The following is a 15,842-nucleotide window of genomic DNA, read 5'->3' as shown; positions in this document are numbered from 1 at the left end:
CACATTAGGCTAGCGTGGGGACTATAGCCCAATCCCTCTCGTGCATGAGAGGAGGCCTGTGCCCAGCAGTGGGACGTATGTATAGGCTGAAATATTATATTATATTATTAACCAGCGTCGCTGTCGGTCAGTCAGTTGTTTCTTCTCGATACCCTTTTGGGAGGGTGTGAGGGGTCTCTTCCGCATCCCTGCTGCGGAGACTGTATCCGTTCGCGCCCCATCTTCGTGGGGCGGTCTTCCATCGTCATTTTGAGGACGACTGTGTGATCTGGTGTAAGCCAGCTTTATCACTACCGGCCGTTATCCAACCCCGCGACCCCTAGCCTGGTGATACCGTTTGAGCGGGGCCAGGTTTCGGGGCCGCAGTGAAGGCGACCGGCAGCTTAGGCTGGCGTGTGCTTCGTCGTCGAAATTACTCGTAAAGGACAGGGGTTTTCTGGCTTTCTGTGCGTGCGCGAAAACTCTTAGCTTGATAAAAAAAAAGTTTTTGTAAAGAAAAGACTATTTATGTCTAAAACTAGGTTGGATTAAGATTTGATGTGTAGTCAGACCAAGCTAACTTTGCATGGCATTTGCAATGACAGTGTGATAATGACATCATTAATGTCAAATTCTTATAAAAATGTCACTTTTTTAATGACACTCTCACTTTCTTCTATTCAAATCGGTGCAAAGTAAGTTAGACATTTTAGTTTATGATTATTTTCTAAAGAGTTCTAAAATCAAATGTTTAAGGCCCGTGACCGGCAGAACTATTACATAAAAGTTGTTACTCTTGGCACTTCAGTCGTCTGTGAAAGTGCCTCGTCGACTACTGATGTTTGATTTTGTCGGCCAGACAGATATCCCAAATGATCAAACGTACGTTATTAAAGCATAATCAACAATGAGGCGATTTTGCAATGCGCTAGGAAGTGGAGTGCATTGCCTTGACTGAAACGTCAATCACGAGTTCTACTTATTATTTTACAATGCATGTGCTCGAAAAGTGCGTTTCCTACGGAGCCATATCATGCGGAAAGTACTACTTTTCCGCACTAGTGCTTTTTGTTTTCAATTTTTTTACAGTACGTATGGTGCTACTTTCTCGCACTAGTGCATAAAGAGCACTTTTCGTGCATATGTCGAAAGTTTAAAGTGTACTGTAAAACGTTGTACGATACACGTGCGAATAGGTAATTCGCAACTCGTGTCGATTTAAAACACTCCCTTTAATAATTAAACTTATTTGCCATGATATGTTTTTTTATTTACTCGCACAATGCATAGTAAAACATTGTATGATACACGTGCGTAAAGATGGTTTCCGCACTTCTTGCATAAATAGCTATTGTACCGCTAAGTTTAGATTCGATAATTATGTTGTAAGTATATGTTCTATCCGTAGTCATGCGAATTAGTTTTTCTGTACTGTCCACGTCTAACCAGTCTCTTATGTTCCTTGTCCATGATATTCTCCTTCTGCCACGTCCTCGTTTCCCTTCAATTTTCCCTTCAATTATTAGTTTTAACAAGTCGTATTTTGCGTTTCTATATATATGTCCGAAATATGAAGCTTTCCTTTCTTTAATAGTTGTTACGACTTCCACCTTTTTCTTCATTAATAACATGACTCTTTCGTTACTAACTTTGTCGGTCCATTTTATCTTAAACATTCTACGATAGATCCACATTTCAAAAGCCTGTAATTTACTGATCAAATTTTTCCTTAGCGTCCAGCTTTCGGAGCCATACATGAGGATTGGAAGAATATAGCATTTCACCATTCGCCACCTTAAGTGTAAATTAATCTTCCTGTTCGTCAACAGTTTCTTCATATTTTGAAAGGCACTCTTGGCAATACCAATTCTGGTTTTAATCTCCTGCTCAGGGTCCCACGTTTCATTAAGCCAGCAGCCGAGGTATTTGTATTTTCTAACTCTTTCCAGACTATGTGAACCTAGTTTTAAGGAGCGAGTTTGTGCACTTGTTTTACTAACCACCATGTGTTTTGTCTTTTTAGTGTTGATTTTTAGACCATACTGTTGAAGTGCATCATTCAATTTTTCAAGCATTATTTGAAGATCATCGAGGTTTCCAGCCAGAAGAACAGTATCATCGGCATAGCGTATGTTATTTATAAGTTTTCCGTTCACACGAATGCCCACGTCGAAATCCTCGAGTGCCATTTTGAAAATAGTCTCCGAGTAAATGTTAAATAAACAGGGTGAGAGAATGCATCCCTGTCTCACACCTTTTTCTATCTTTACTTCTTTTGATATGTTACTCTTATTTTTGCTTTTTGATTATAATATAGGTTTTTAATAAATTTTATATCTTTTCCATCCCAGCCAATCGATTTTAGAATTTGAAATAATTTATCGTGTTGTACGTTGTCGAAGGCCTTTTCAAAATCTATAAAGCACATATGGACGTCTCTTTGCACATCTATGCATCTCTGAACTATGTTTACTACGGCTACTAAAGCATCCCTAGTACCAAGGCCTGCTCTAAAACCAAACTGTGTTTCGCTTATATTTTCTTAAATTTTTCTATATACTCTGCCATGCAGTATTTTCAGAAGCCACTTCAGAAGGTGACTCGTTACACTGATCATTCTGTGGTCACCGCAGGATCTCGCATTAGCTTTCTTTGGTAAAGGTGTGAATAATGAGACTAGCCAGTCTTCAGGCAGCACGTCGTCAGAGTTATACAATTTGTTAAACAAAAGATTAATCTCTTCCATATTCGTGTATGAGTTTTAGAATTTCCACTATTATTCCATCCGGACCCACAGCCTTTCTAAGTTTCATACGTTTTAGAGCGGTTATAAGTTCAGACTTGAGTATAGGAGGTCCTTCCGTATTATCTTCTTTTGTCCATGTACCCTCTCGCTGGTCATCTTTGAGTAGATCCTGCACATATTCTTCCCATACCTCACATGCTTCTTCTTCATCAGTTACTAGTCTATTGTTCTTATTTACTAACATGTTAGGTATACGTTTCTTATTTCTGCCCGTAAATTATTTTACTCTTTTATACAAATTATAGCTATCATGTTTTCTCTGCAGTTCTTCTATTTCTGTACATTTGTTTATCAACCATTGTGTTCTAGCAGTGCTAATTTTATTTTCAATTAATTTATCTATATTTTTATATTTAACACGATCTGAGTGTTTATAAAGTCGGCGTTGGTCCATCAGCTGCATTATTTCATCTGTCATCCATTCATGGCGTTTTATGTTTTGTTTTGGAGCAAGGTGTTCTACTGCGTACTACGGATAGAACGGCATATAGGCATAAGGTCGCCAACCTCTGGGACGGAGAAGGCACTTGAAGAAGAAGAAGAAGTATATGTTCAATAAAGCCCAAAAGAGTACTTTTATAAAACTTGTATTTTTCAAGTGCCGTGTTTTTTTTTACTATTTTGGTATATGAAGAAACTTAAACAAATGAGAAACCTATATTAAGTGAGTTTTGCATAATAATAAATCCAAATTAGTTAAATAAATATTTCAATTAAGGTGGGTCTTATCTCACTTGCCTTATGAAATTCAGGGCATTGAATATTTTTTATACTCAGGGTAAGATATGGGTATCTTGAAACAAGTACAAGTACCTACATTACATGGAACAGAGTGAAATTTAACGAATTGCATTATTTTACTTCAACACCTATGTAAGAACGTTTACTATAGAGCGAACCCCGAAATCGTGAAAAAATGCCTGGTGTTTCATAGAAAACATCGACATAATAATTCGCCGAATTGTTTCTTCTTTTAGTTAGTTCTTACAAAAAGCCTTATATAAGTGATAGACTTATAAGAGATTAAAATAAATTGAAGTATATGGTTAATTATCTGCCGGTGCCGAACTGAAAATAGTTCTTATTTCATAAATCCTTGCTTTTCTTTGTTCATCAAAAGTAGCATAGACATGAATTTTGCTTACAATGCCACGAGCCACTCAGCCATAATGTCAAACCTCTTACATTAGCATGTCGAAGCACCCTAAAACATTAAATGTCCTTTTGCCACACGTGTACGACTTCATGTAGAAAGCATACGGAGCGGTCCGTTAAGTGAACGCGATGAAGCGTTTTAAATTGTTCTTAAGGCCGTTCCATCGGTTTGCCGCTGTCTTTGTCACATTTCGCAAGAAAGAACAGGAAAGAACATACGCGCCAAGTGTCAATTTTGATCGAATTTTGTCGGTTTTTATTTATTTTAAAAACGTTACCTTACAATATCGAAATTCTAAAGCTATGAAATTACTATTTACGTTAAGATTGTTTTTTCTTCTTCTTTTGTTTATAGTATCACATAATAAATAACCGAGTAAAGTAGGATTAAAAGTCCGAGTTAGAGGTTACTTTGGGAATTAATTGTATCGAGCGAAGTGTCATAATTCGTGTATCGGAAGCTATGTTGTTAAAGATAATATAGTCAAGAACTACATATATTTTTTCCACGTCTACGAATATCAACGCCTCTTAGAAAAACATGATCATATAAGGAGATTTTTCGCCTTCTGGCTCAGGGAACCGCCGTTTATAGGACAGTGCAATACAAATTTTGTTTCGCTGTACTCTTACCGGATTAAGATGTTCTTTCGTCAATACTTTGGCACAAAAAAAATCATGAACCTTCATGTTCAATTTTAGGTACTACCTATAACCAATAGGTTTTTATCGACAAGTAGTTGTTGCTCCTTCGTAGGAAATCCAGCCCCAGATAGTACTTCTTAGATAGTCAGCATCTTATGGCTTATATTTAATAAAATAAAATTCCAAAATGACTTTACTACCAATAATCTAACTAGTTATTTTCTAGACTTGCAAAACTCTTCTCACGATAAGACTTTATATAGTTGGTCAAATCAAATTGGCAGTAAATAAGAACAAAAAAAAACTGTATACTCATCCTTTTCTTTTATGTGCGTCTACTTGTGTAAGACAAAGATAGTATGATTATTTCTGTCTATGTTTGAAATGAGACAGTCCTTTGACAAACTATAACATGTACCTATAACAATCGAAACGAAGTGACGCCCCGCCACGTGTGTTTTGCAGACATGCGGTTGGATGAGGAATGTTGGCAGCATTTCCTCATTTTACGGTGACCTGAGAATTTTTAGACGCCGTTTGTCCTGTATACGAAATAGTATTTAAATTAAGTTGACTTTTTTGTTTCGTGCGACAGACAAAAAGCTGCGATAAACTTTTATTTTGGGTTAAAGAATTTTATTTCTCATAAGAAATTTTACATTTCACTTAACGAGAATTTAGAATATGTACATAGTGGTTTTTACCAGTAAGCATAATTACAATTCTTAATGCTTTACTTAATTTACCTATTCACTAAAACGGTTCGTTATGAAGACGGCATTGTCTTCCTTCCGATATACCCGATTTCCATAAAGGAGCAAGTTCTTTGTGACAAAATCCGTATCCGTGGTATACATACTTTTTAGGGTTCCGTACCCAAAGGGTAAAAACGGGACCCTATTACTAAGACTCCGCTGTCCGTCTGTCCGTCTGTCTGTCTGTCTCCAGGCTGTATCTCATGAACCGTGATAGCTAGACAGTTGAAATTTTCACAGGTGATGTATTTCTGTTGCCGCTATAACAACAAATACTAAAAACAGAATAATATAAATATTTAAATGGGGCTCCCATACAACAAACGTGATTTTTTTCCTGGTTTTTTTCGTAATGGTACGGAACCCTTCGTGCGCGAGTCCGACTCGCACTTGGCTGTTTTTTTACTTATTAGGTTACTCTATTTTTAATCATATAATACAAACTTAAACAATTACTGGAACTTATATAATAATGATGGTTCAAAATGTTTGTTACCGCACCAATGTAATCTAACTTAAAACGCTTTTCCACATTGGACTTGAAAATAGGCTTTTGAATATGTTGACGGTACTTAGGCCAAACTTGTTCAGGCCATTGAACGGGATAATGATCCTCTTCAATACGGTTCATTCTTAATTAATTCGAATTAGGTACAACTAGGTATCTATTCAATATAAAATTCGAAATAAGATTCTCGCGAACCAAGATTATACATATACAAGGATAAAGAGTTTCCGATCGTATATATTTTGTATATAGGTATATTTAGTTATAGTACTTAGCTAGTAAGAAAAATTTGCATGCTTCTTCAAGTGAAATGTACGCATCCAAAATTACTGTCCACCTATGTTCATTACTACATTAATTTGTGCAAATACACATATGTAACGTTTTCAACCACAAGGTACCACATTGTCGCTTGTCGATAAGGTTGATTTCAAATTAAAGCTATATGGAAATAGCGCCTGATTGACAACCGACAATAAGTACCCTTTTAATTGAGAATGGCACATATCTTTTTCTTTAGAATACACCCAACATTTTCGTCTAATATTTAGTTAAATAATTCCTCCATTACTTTATCAGTTCTAAAAGAAGCTTGTCTTATGTACAAGTATTCGATTTGGTACCAGACATGTCTAATTTGATTTTGTACCTGCCAGATTGTCCTTTTAATATCAACCCACGTCAACTTACTGTTGAATACGATCTAAAGCGTCTTTCGTTATAAAACCTTTCAGTGGCACACATTTTATCGGACATTTTTAGATAACCTCTAGACACGATGCGGGAATAGGTATGTAACTACCTAAGGTATATATATAATTTTAATTTTGCTGAACGTAAGAGCAAATTAAATGCTTATAAGTCTTATAACCAATAAAATTCCAACCTAATCTCAATAATCAGGAAAGCACTTGATGTGCCCCTTGATTTTAAAACCTTTCCCATTCATAACAATTAATTAAAAATAAAACCCATGAAATAAATATGTAACGAACTGTTACAATTAGCAATGAGACCCCACGCATGTCACAAAGTTCTGACTCTTGTTTAATACATTTCCAACTCACATAATCGTTCCACCCTTCAAACCAGGGAAAGGTTTATCGAGTAAGCGAATATCCCTATTTCCCCACCTCGCTCGTTAATAAAATAAAAGGGATTTAGGGTACGGGACCCTCTGATTCCTTTCGGAGGGGATTAGAGCCCGTTGACATCTTATGTGAGTTAACTATATTTCTAAAGACTTTTGCGTTTTTCACCCAAGGGAAACCAATTTGTATGACCAACTCGCCTGACAAATGCAGTTACGTTTGTTAATTGACTTCATTTGCAGTGTTGGTAGGAATTTTGTGGGTGAGCGCCCTGGGTGCCTAGTTAAGACAGTTCTCTCCGTAGCGACGACAGTTGCGTAATGCGTTTCGTTTGCTAGTGAGGGTAAACGATTGGCATCTTGGCTACACACCTTGCTGTTATTGTGACGTATTCTGCTCTTCTATTGTCCTGTCACGGTCGCCAGATGTAATGGTCACGCTAAAGAAGAAACGGTCTGGAAAACATCTTCATCATACCAAAGATAGATATAACTCCGTAATAGATGGATACAGTCTAAGGAAAAAACGTGCCTCGAAAATCACGAAAATTTGACTCTCGATCAGATGGCGCCACTAGTTTTGGCCTACACTCGTATAGAGGGCGTTGACTGTTTCGTTTGTTATTTATAATTTTAACGCATACCAGTGAAAGAACATGGGTCAAAATCATATAAAAATAAATTAATGCAAATAAAAAAAAAAAATATCCATATTTTAATACATTTTAACGTATTTTTTTAAATCTTCATTTTTAGTTTTAAAGTATGTCGATAGATGGCAGTGAATTTACAGTGGTTACAAAATTTACTATGACAGTACCGCTCTATCTTATTATATCCTCATTGATCATACTAAGTCCTATATATTGCTAATTTTCCCTGTAAATATATTTGTACTCTGTTTAAACAAGTGTTTCTGTGAATAGCGTGACCATTACAGTTATGATGGACTAACTTAGGACTCTGGTAGGTTTACCTACGTACGTTTAACTACTTGAATATTTTAGGTTCTTGAGATACTTTGAGCGTTTAATGCTTGCGATAGCAAACTCACGGCCTGATTTGAACTTTAAGATACGTCAAAACTTTGTTGTCAGTTTTTAGACTCACATATCCGATCCATGTCGTAACTTTAGCAAATTTTTGACGTATCTAGAGTTCGAATCAGGCCGTCAATCTTTTTAGAGTGCCGCATTAACTGATATTTATTTCAGGTTAAAACATGCTACGTTATTCAGGCTAATTCGAACATGCACTGACATCAAACCGATATTAAAATGATACCTATTGGCATCGTATCAGTTAGCTGACATTCGCGCGGGCGTCTCGCTTACACTAATACTCGTAAGTACTTGTGTGGACAAGGCTGAGTGAAATGAACTCACGAATGACAGCTAACTGATACGATTTCAATATCGTTCTAATATTAGTTTGATAGTGCACGAATTGGGCTGTCTGTCAAAAAGTAACGAAGTTTCTTTCAATGTCGTAAAAATATGCCATATCCATACTGTTTAATCCATCCATACTTCTATACTATATTATTATTATAAATACGAAAGTGTCTCTGTCTGTCTGTTTGTTACCTCTTCACACTTAAACTGCTGAACCGATTTAGTTGAAATTTGGTATAGAGATAGTTTGAGTCCCGGGGAAGGACATAGGGTAGTTTCTATCCAAAATATCATCCTTTAAGGAGGTGAAAAGGGGGGTGGAAATTTGTATGGGGCACCGATAAAAAGCAGATTGGACAAAATGTTATGCCAAAAAATGGTTCGTTGCTCTTGTTTTCGATGTGTCCTCATAGCTTAATGTGGTTAAAATCAAAGGTTAATGACACTTGATTCCAAACAGCATTGTAAACATTTCAAAACTACCCTCGTAAAATGAACGTACAGAATGCTATATTAATTTCATCCTATATCATGTTTTCCATGCCGTAATGGTTTTATAATTATACTCCACTGGATATGAATATCACATGTGAATGCTGGACGTAACGGTTCATTAAATTTTGCATACTATTCCGACCTGTATTGTCAATTTGCGCTTGTTTGATAATTCATATAATGTTCCATTTTAATATACCTGAATGAAACGTGAGGTCTATTAACTCTACAACCAGAAAGCTGAATAATTTTAAGACCTAATCTAAGATTTATCAATCCATTGTGTATCTTACGTCTGTGGTTTTAAATCTTATTGATCGTGGCGTATTTCGGCGTTCAACTAAGATAACGTAGTTATTCAATCATAAACCAATTGAGCGAGAATACCTTTAACAAAATGATAATAACATTTTCAAAGAATATCAATTTAAATTCAAAAGTCAATCAATCAAGTTTAACCAATTACACTTGTCAACTCTTCAGAAACTAGTTTATCTACTCGTAGCTCAGAACTGATAGTAATTAGTTTTCTTTCTTAGTTTGTTATCTTTAGGTTTTAGTTTCAAATTATTAAAGTTTTTAAATAGTCCGGTGTTACACCTTTAGTATTAGTATAATGATAGACAAAAAATTGGTACCAATTGATATTATTTTGAAGTTCAACCTATTTCTGCCCTTCTTGATATTTTTTTAAACTCCGTTAAAAGATATCACTTCATCCTAATTTTGAAAGTAGGCGAACTTAGGTAAGAACCGGGCCTTCTTTATATAAATAGAACTGTTAAAATGTGTGTCTGTGAGGCCGGTTGTAGACGTCCGGCGTTTTTGCCGGAAACCGGACCGTCCAGTTTTGTATACGGCTACCGAGAACTACCCCCAAGAAATCAAGACATCATCGCCGAACTCTGACAATTGTCCGGCGAAAAGACTGGACATCTAGAACCGGCCTAAGACATAATAATAGATATTGTATTCATTATTATTCACAACGACGGGACTTAATCGCGTAAAATAAGTTTTAAATTTACCTCCGACGTTTTGAGGACGGCGTTGTGCCCGTTGTCTCGGACAAGACTGGCTAAAGTTGACATCAACATCTTCTAGGCGCGCGAGTTTTTAATGCTAATAGTAATAAATAACATACTAGAAGCTTATACAGATTATCCTGAAAATTACCAATTTCGATTTTTTTAACTTTAATTCATTTGTTCTAGCAAATACCTACATTTTGATGCATAATTTTCACATTTTTGGTCTGATTTTGATTTATTTGATATCAATGTATGGCTTGATACGTCAGCTTTAATGTTGTAGTACATTGCTTTAACGTCCGACTTTTGGTTTGGTTATAAAACTCAAATAATCGAATATTTTTTTACATCATTTTGATTTCTTTGTAAATTACTCTTAAACTATTGCATATTTTGGTCCATAATGTAGAAATGAAATATAGCGTATTTAATTGGCTTTTATTTAATACCCCACACGTGTATGTGCAATGCATAGTTTCGGTGCAATATGCAATATTCGCACCGAGGCGGGAGTCATTTTGATGACGTTATTCCGCTGAAGTAGATGGCCGGCGCCGCTGTCTCCCAGCAGTTTTGGAGACCCAGTACCATGCCCAGTAACATAACAAAAGTTGAAAGCGGTTTCCGGATCTAAACTATATTCCCATAAGGCAGTGCATATTACAGAGTTCGTGGTCAAAGAGGTTCGAAACGTCGGCATGTATTTTATTTCCAATTTGCCTCTTTTTGCTACGGAACCCTAAAAATGAAGCGTCTCCTGGTTTACAAGTAAACTCACCTCCAAGCTACTGGTACAGTCAGCTAATTAAATCACAATCCAGAAACGTACAGTTTCGGCCCAAGGGCGGATTAATCCAGCAAGATGGGGCCCGTGACGTAATCTGTCCTTTAATTAATTCGTGGCTCCAAATTGTTAGGTAATAGCACCTGGGCCGTGAAAAGATGAAGGAATGTTATTTTATTTTTAGTACCTTCTTAATATAAAATAATCAAGATTCTCGTCTCACCTTTACATTTTTCAACTGACATAAAGTAAATAAGCTTATTATTAAATCATTTTACGGTTTAGACTCACTTGTTTTAGTCACTTTTCTCAAGCACTAATAGTGCGAGCAGCGTTCACGACGACCGTGTGTTGCGTACAGCCGCTGCCGCGCGCCGCGTCGCTCGCTGCGCGCGCGCCGAGAAAACCGGTTGGGGGAGGTCTTGCGCTATCGTTGTAGGCGGGCACAGTGGTGTGTTTGGGTTTGGGTAAATCCTACATAGGAGAAATTAATAATTTTGGGTAAATCCTACATAGGAGAAACCGGACGCAACGTGTCCACTAGACTGTTAGAACACATACGGAGTGTTAAGAAGATGGAATGCAGCATCTCCGCAGTGGCAGAGCACGCCCTAGATACAGGCGCGTCGCACTATCTTCGGTTTGACAAGGCGAGATTACTGGTACGAGAAAAATGCTACGTACCACGTAAAATACGTGAAGCGATCGAGATTGGGCGGCGCCCTAATTTCAATCGGGATAGCGGCTGGGCTGTGCCGCCAGCATGGAAGCCTGTGATTCCTCAGCAGAATGCCGGTGAGTGTTGTGACAGTGTAGTGGACATAGTGAGTTCGTGCTGTGTGGCACTACAAGTGTTAGGTGACCCAAACCCAAACACACCACTGTGCCCGCATACAACGATAGCGCAAGACCTAACCTAACCTAACCGGTTTTCTCGGCGCGCGCGCAGCGAGCGACGCGGCGCGCGGCAGCGGCAGTACGCAACACACGGTCGTCGTGAACGCTGCTCGCACTATTAGTGCTTGAGAAAGGAGACCTAGGCTCTCCGAAACATGTCGCGCGAGTGACTAAAACAAGTGAGTCTAAACCGTAAAATAATTTAATATTAGTATGTCTCACAACAGTTTAAATTCGATTAAGCTTATTAGCTTTTATTTTAAGCTAAATATATGAAATTCATTAATATCGAGACAGTGATACCTTCCTTAAATTTACTTTGGAGTTACAAGACCAACAAACATTCTGATCATCTTTAAGTAGGTAGGTAATAAATGCATCTTACCGTAGCGAAAGTTCAAGTCAAAAAACTCTCTGATCGTCACTAAAGTAGGTATGTATTAAGTAATTAGCGATAGATACTGTAGCCAAAGTCCATATCAAAGCTCTTCATTCTACAATATGTCATATATAATAGGTACTTAACACGTCCAGCGCCCAGTAGAATACTTTAATACACAGCCATAATGTGCTGGTAATGTCCAAGCTCCCGCAGCGGGATATGTAATGTCATATTATTATAATACATACAACTTCGATTTCTGGCAGGGGGTAGGAATAATACCTAAACCTAAGGATTACCTATTCAATGTTTCAGAAAGGTTGATATAATTATAGCCCTAGATATACCTCATGTCATTGCATGTGCAAAGTTTCATTACAATTCAACACGTAGTTTTAAAATGAGAACTTGACTCCGTGTTTGGGAAGGTGAAATTCGGCCGAGCTTGCCGGGGACTCTTAAAGCAGGGTAGTAGCAGCATTAAAACAAACACTATCTTATAAATAAAACCACACCCTATCTTTGTTTATTGTATAGTAGGTTTACCAGACATTACTAATAACAATATGAAAGTCATAAAAGCAAAAGAGGTATGTCAGGATCGTAGCAAGTGGGAATCCGTGGTCTCTGCCTACCCCTCCGAGAAATAGGCGTGATTATATTGTATGTATGTATGTATGTACTAATAACAAATAAGACCTTTTGTCCTATGTGTGATTACATTCCAAAATACAGCAATATTTCGAAATGTAATTTAGATATAACATTATGATATTAATTGAAACCACAGAATGGACCTTATTTCGCATAGATAATTGGTTTTGCCAAATTTAGTAAATATATTGTTTGCGGCGCAAGCCGTTTGTGTTTTTTAATTGAACTTGTTAACAGAGAATATTAAGGCAATATTCTGCCGACAGAGTGCAGCACTAGTGCCCATCCTAAACCATAGAGTAACTTATACATAATATGCCTTTAAACAGTTTTTTGACAAGTTTTCACTATGATATTGATTAATCAAGGCGGTTTGTTTACGGGTGGCCTACCGCGAAACGCGAAGATCGAAATTTCGTTATGCCTCTCTATCGATACAAGTAAGAGTGATAGAGAGGCACGAACCGACAATCCATGTCGTGTTTCGCGGCAGGCCCTGTGATTGTGCTAGTGACGCCCTCTACGCAGAGGTTTTGCGTTAATATTCCCTATTGTGATCCCTTGTCTATTTTAATAAATGTTTATACCTACCTACACATTTATTACAATTAATAACTGCAGTTGTTTTGTGAATGAATATTTTGACATGTGCAATAAGTTCTTTAGGTATGAGTCAAAAAACGCACTTTTTAGGGTTCCGTACCCAAAGAGTAAAAACGGGACCCTATTACTAAGACAGTGTCTTTCCGTCTGTGTAGTGTCTGTCTCTGCCTGTCTGTCCGTCTGTCTGTCTGTCACCAGGCTGTATCTCGTGAACGTGAAGGTGGCTTTGAAGGAAGAGAATAGCATTTTATTTCGTGTTAACGAGAAGTTCTCCTTATCGAGGTTCCACTGTATTTGATGAAAACGGGTCAATTGCATTAAATTTTCCCTGACAATTGCTCTGCTATCAGAATAGCTCTTGAGTCTTGGCTGTATGGCGATATCTTTGGCAAAATTGGCTCAACTAAACGGGTTTTAATGAAGTTTTACATACAAGCTGTAAAATAGTTACTTGTTTTACAAGGGGGCAAAGTTGTTGTTTAACCGATCGTGCTAATATTGATACCCGAGCAAGCGAAAAATGCGAAAAGTGGAATCTTGAGCGATGCAAGGTTTTGCCACAGAGTGAAACACAAAATTTTTACCACACCAACGCAAAGACAATAAGTTCCTACCTACTGTAGAAATTACCTTGTCTTGCCTTTACCAGCAGGTGTTGTAAAAATTATATTGAATTAAAACGCGAGTTGAAAAGCAGGTACAACACTGATTTAAACTTTCACGATTTTTACTCATTATTAAACAAGACCAAGTGCGGGTAGTTCGAAAAACTCGCGCGCCTAGATGTTGATGTCAACTTGAGCCAGTCTTCTCCAGGGACCACGCCGTCCTCGAAACGCGACTTATTTTACGCGATTAAGTCCCGTCGTTGTGAATAATAATGAAAAGCAGGTAGTTACAAAAATTCTTCTTCCTCAGGCCTTATCCCATTTTTATTTGGGGTCGGCTCTCCTAATCAATTTTCTCCAGTTGTATCTGTTCCGGGTCGTCGTTGGGTCTATATTCTTATTCTCTAGGTCTTTCTTAACTACGGACATCCATGTAAGTTGGGGTCGTCCACTCTTTGTCGGCTTTTCCACACACTAGCACCTTCCTAGTCATGTGGTCCTCCGGCGTTAAATACGCGATTAAGTCCCGTTTTACAATTTAATAATGTGTAGAAATCGTGAAAGTTTAAATCGTACAATTATTATCAAATAATATATTTAATTTATAATTTGCTACTTGCGAAATATCATTTTCATGTAGATAGATATATTGTATGATATTGAAAATTGCAATAAGTCCAAATTTCTGCAGCAATGTAAGTTTATATTCAAATTTATTCAAGTGGACGATAACTAGAGCTGGACGAAAACTAGCGCACCTATGTGGCATAAGAAGTTTTATTTTTAATTAAGTATGTATGTATTACGTATTTTTTAACAAACACTTACAATAGGATTGCATATGAAAACGTAGCTTTAAGGATTAGCTAAACCCTCTTACAGCAACTTTTCATGACGGTAGAATAGTAGGTACCTATCAATAATAACAATTCGCATAACAATTTAAAAATGTAATAAATGATCCTGTTTTTTTGTCAAGTTACGTATTGGTCTAGCTTTTATTTTAAAATTTATCAATTAAAATTTTAATAATATAAATTAATTTACAGAAGCCTAAAGCAAAACTGTTTAATGTCACGTTATGCTTAAAATACAAAGTTCTTACTATTGAAAAAAAACAGCCTAACGACCTACAGGTTAAATAAATACTTGAAATAATTCTATATAAAATATGATCGCAAAACTTTTAATCGCTTAAACAGAAATAACTTCGTCAAAGTTCGTCGTATCTTAGGCAATCCTATATTTAAACAAATTACGGTGTCAGCATAATAATCTACATTTGTTTTATTTTTACAAAACTTTATTTTGTCTTAAAACTTACCTCAAACGTAACAGCAACCAGCCATAACCTCAAACTCGAACAACACTCACTAACTGACACATCGCGGCGCAGTCGGCTCGGAGCGCGACATCCCTCCTCCGCGGCAGTTTTGCGACTGGCGAACATTCGTCTGTATCGACGCTTCCTGTGTCAACGCCATCTGGGCCACTCAACTTTTGTTGCCATTTTCGAAAACGGAACGTTTTCATGACAAAAGTTTTAATTGGTGTCATTTTGAATTTAGAAATGAAATTTAAATTGTGTAAGGTGCTGGTTTGGTGGGTTTGTGTGATTGACGCTGACGTTACCTATTTAGAAAATGAAATGATTGTTTAATGAGATTATTCTCTTTATATTTTCTTATATTTTCTGAAGTCGGAGTTACGTAAGAATTTATTTTAGACAGTTATGAATTGAACCTTATACTTATATGTATATGAATCTAAAATCTACCGTTGAACTGATAGCCTTAGCTTTATATAAATGTCAATTCACAACTATCAAAAATCAATTCTTACGTTACTCCGAATATAGTTGGGAAAGTTTGAGAGGTGTGATTTTGTTTTTGGAAAATAGGATCGTGTTTTCGTGTGGTCACGCTTTGGGCGTGCAAAATAACAGCGAAAACATAGTGAAAATGCGCGTTTTCCTCGTCGAAAATGTATGCCTTCCGTGTCGATAAATCTTGTTTAAGTTACCTCTTTCTATTATGTCACGGAGCAAAACCAAAAT

At 36.9% G+C, this 15,842-nt stretch overlaps 1 protein-coding gene across 1 annotated transcript in view; it reads right to left on the bottom strand.

Annotated features, from left to right (window-relative positions):
- Window positions 1-15,271, bottom strand: part of LOC134747771 (connectin-like) — a 302,894-nt gene extending 287,623 nt beyond the window's left edge. The window contains exon 1 of the mRNA XM_063682406.1: window positions 15,111-15,271. The gene's annotated coding sequence lies outside the window, so the exon portion shown is untranslated. The remainder of the gene's footprint in view (window positions 1-15,110) is intronic.
- Window positions 15,272-15,842: the final 571 nt, after the last annotated feature.

The sequence above is a fragment of the Cydia strobilella genome, chromosome 15, assembly GCF_947568885.1.
Source record: "Cydia strobilella chromosome 15, ilCydStro3.1, whole genome shotgun sequence".
Taxonomy (NCBI): Eukaryota; Metazoa; Arthropoda; class Insecta; order Lepidoptera; family Tortricidae; genus Cydia; species Cydia strobilella.
The sequence above is the reverse complement of the archived record's forward strand: the minus strand, read 5'-3'. Positions and strand labels throughout refer to the sequence as shown.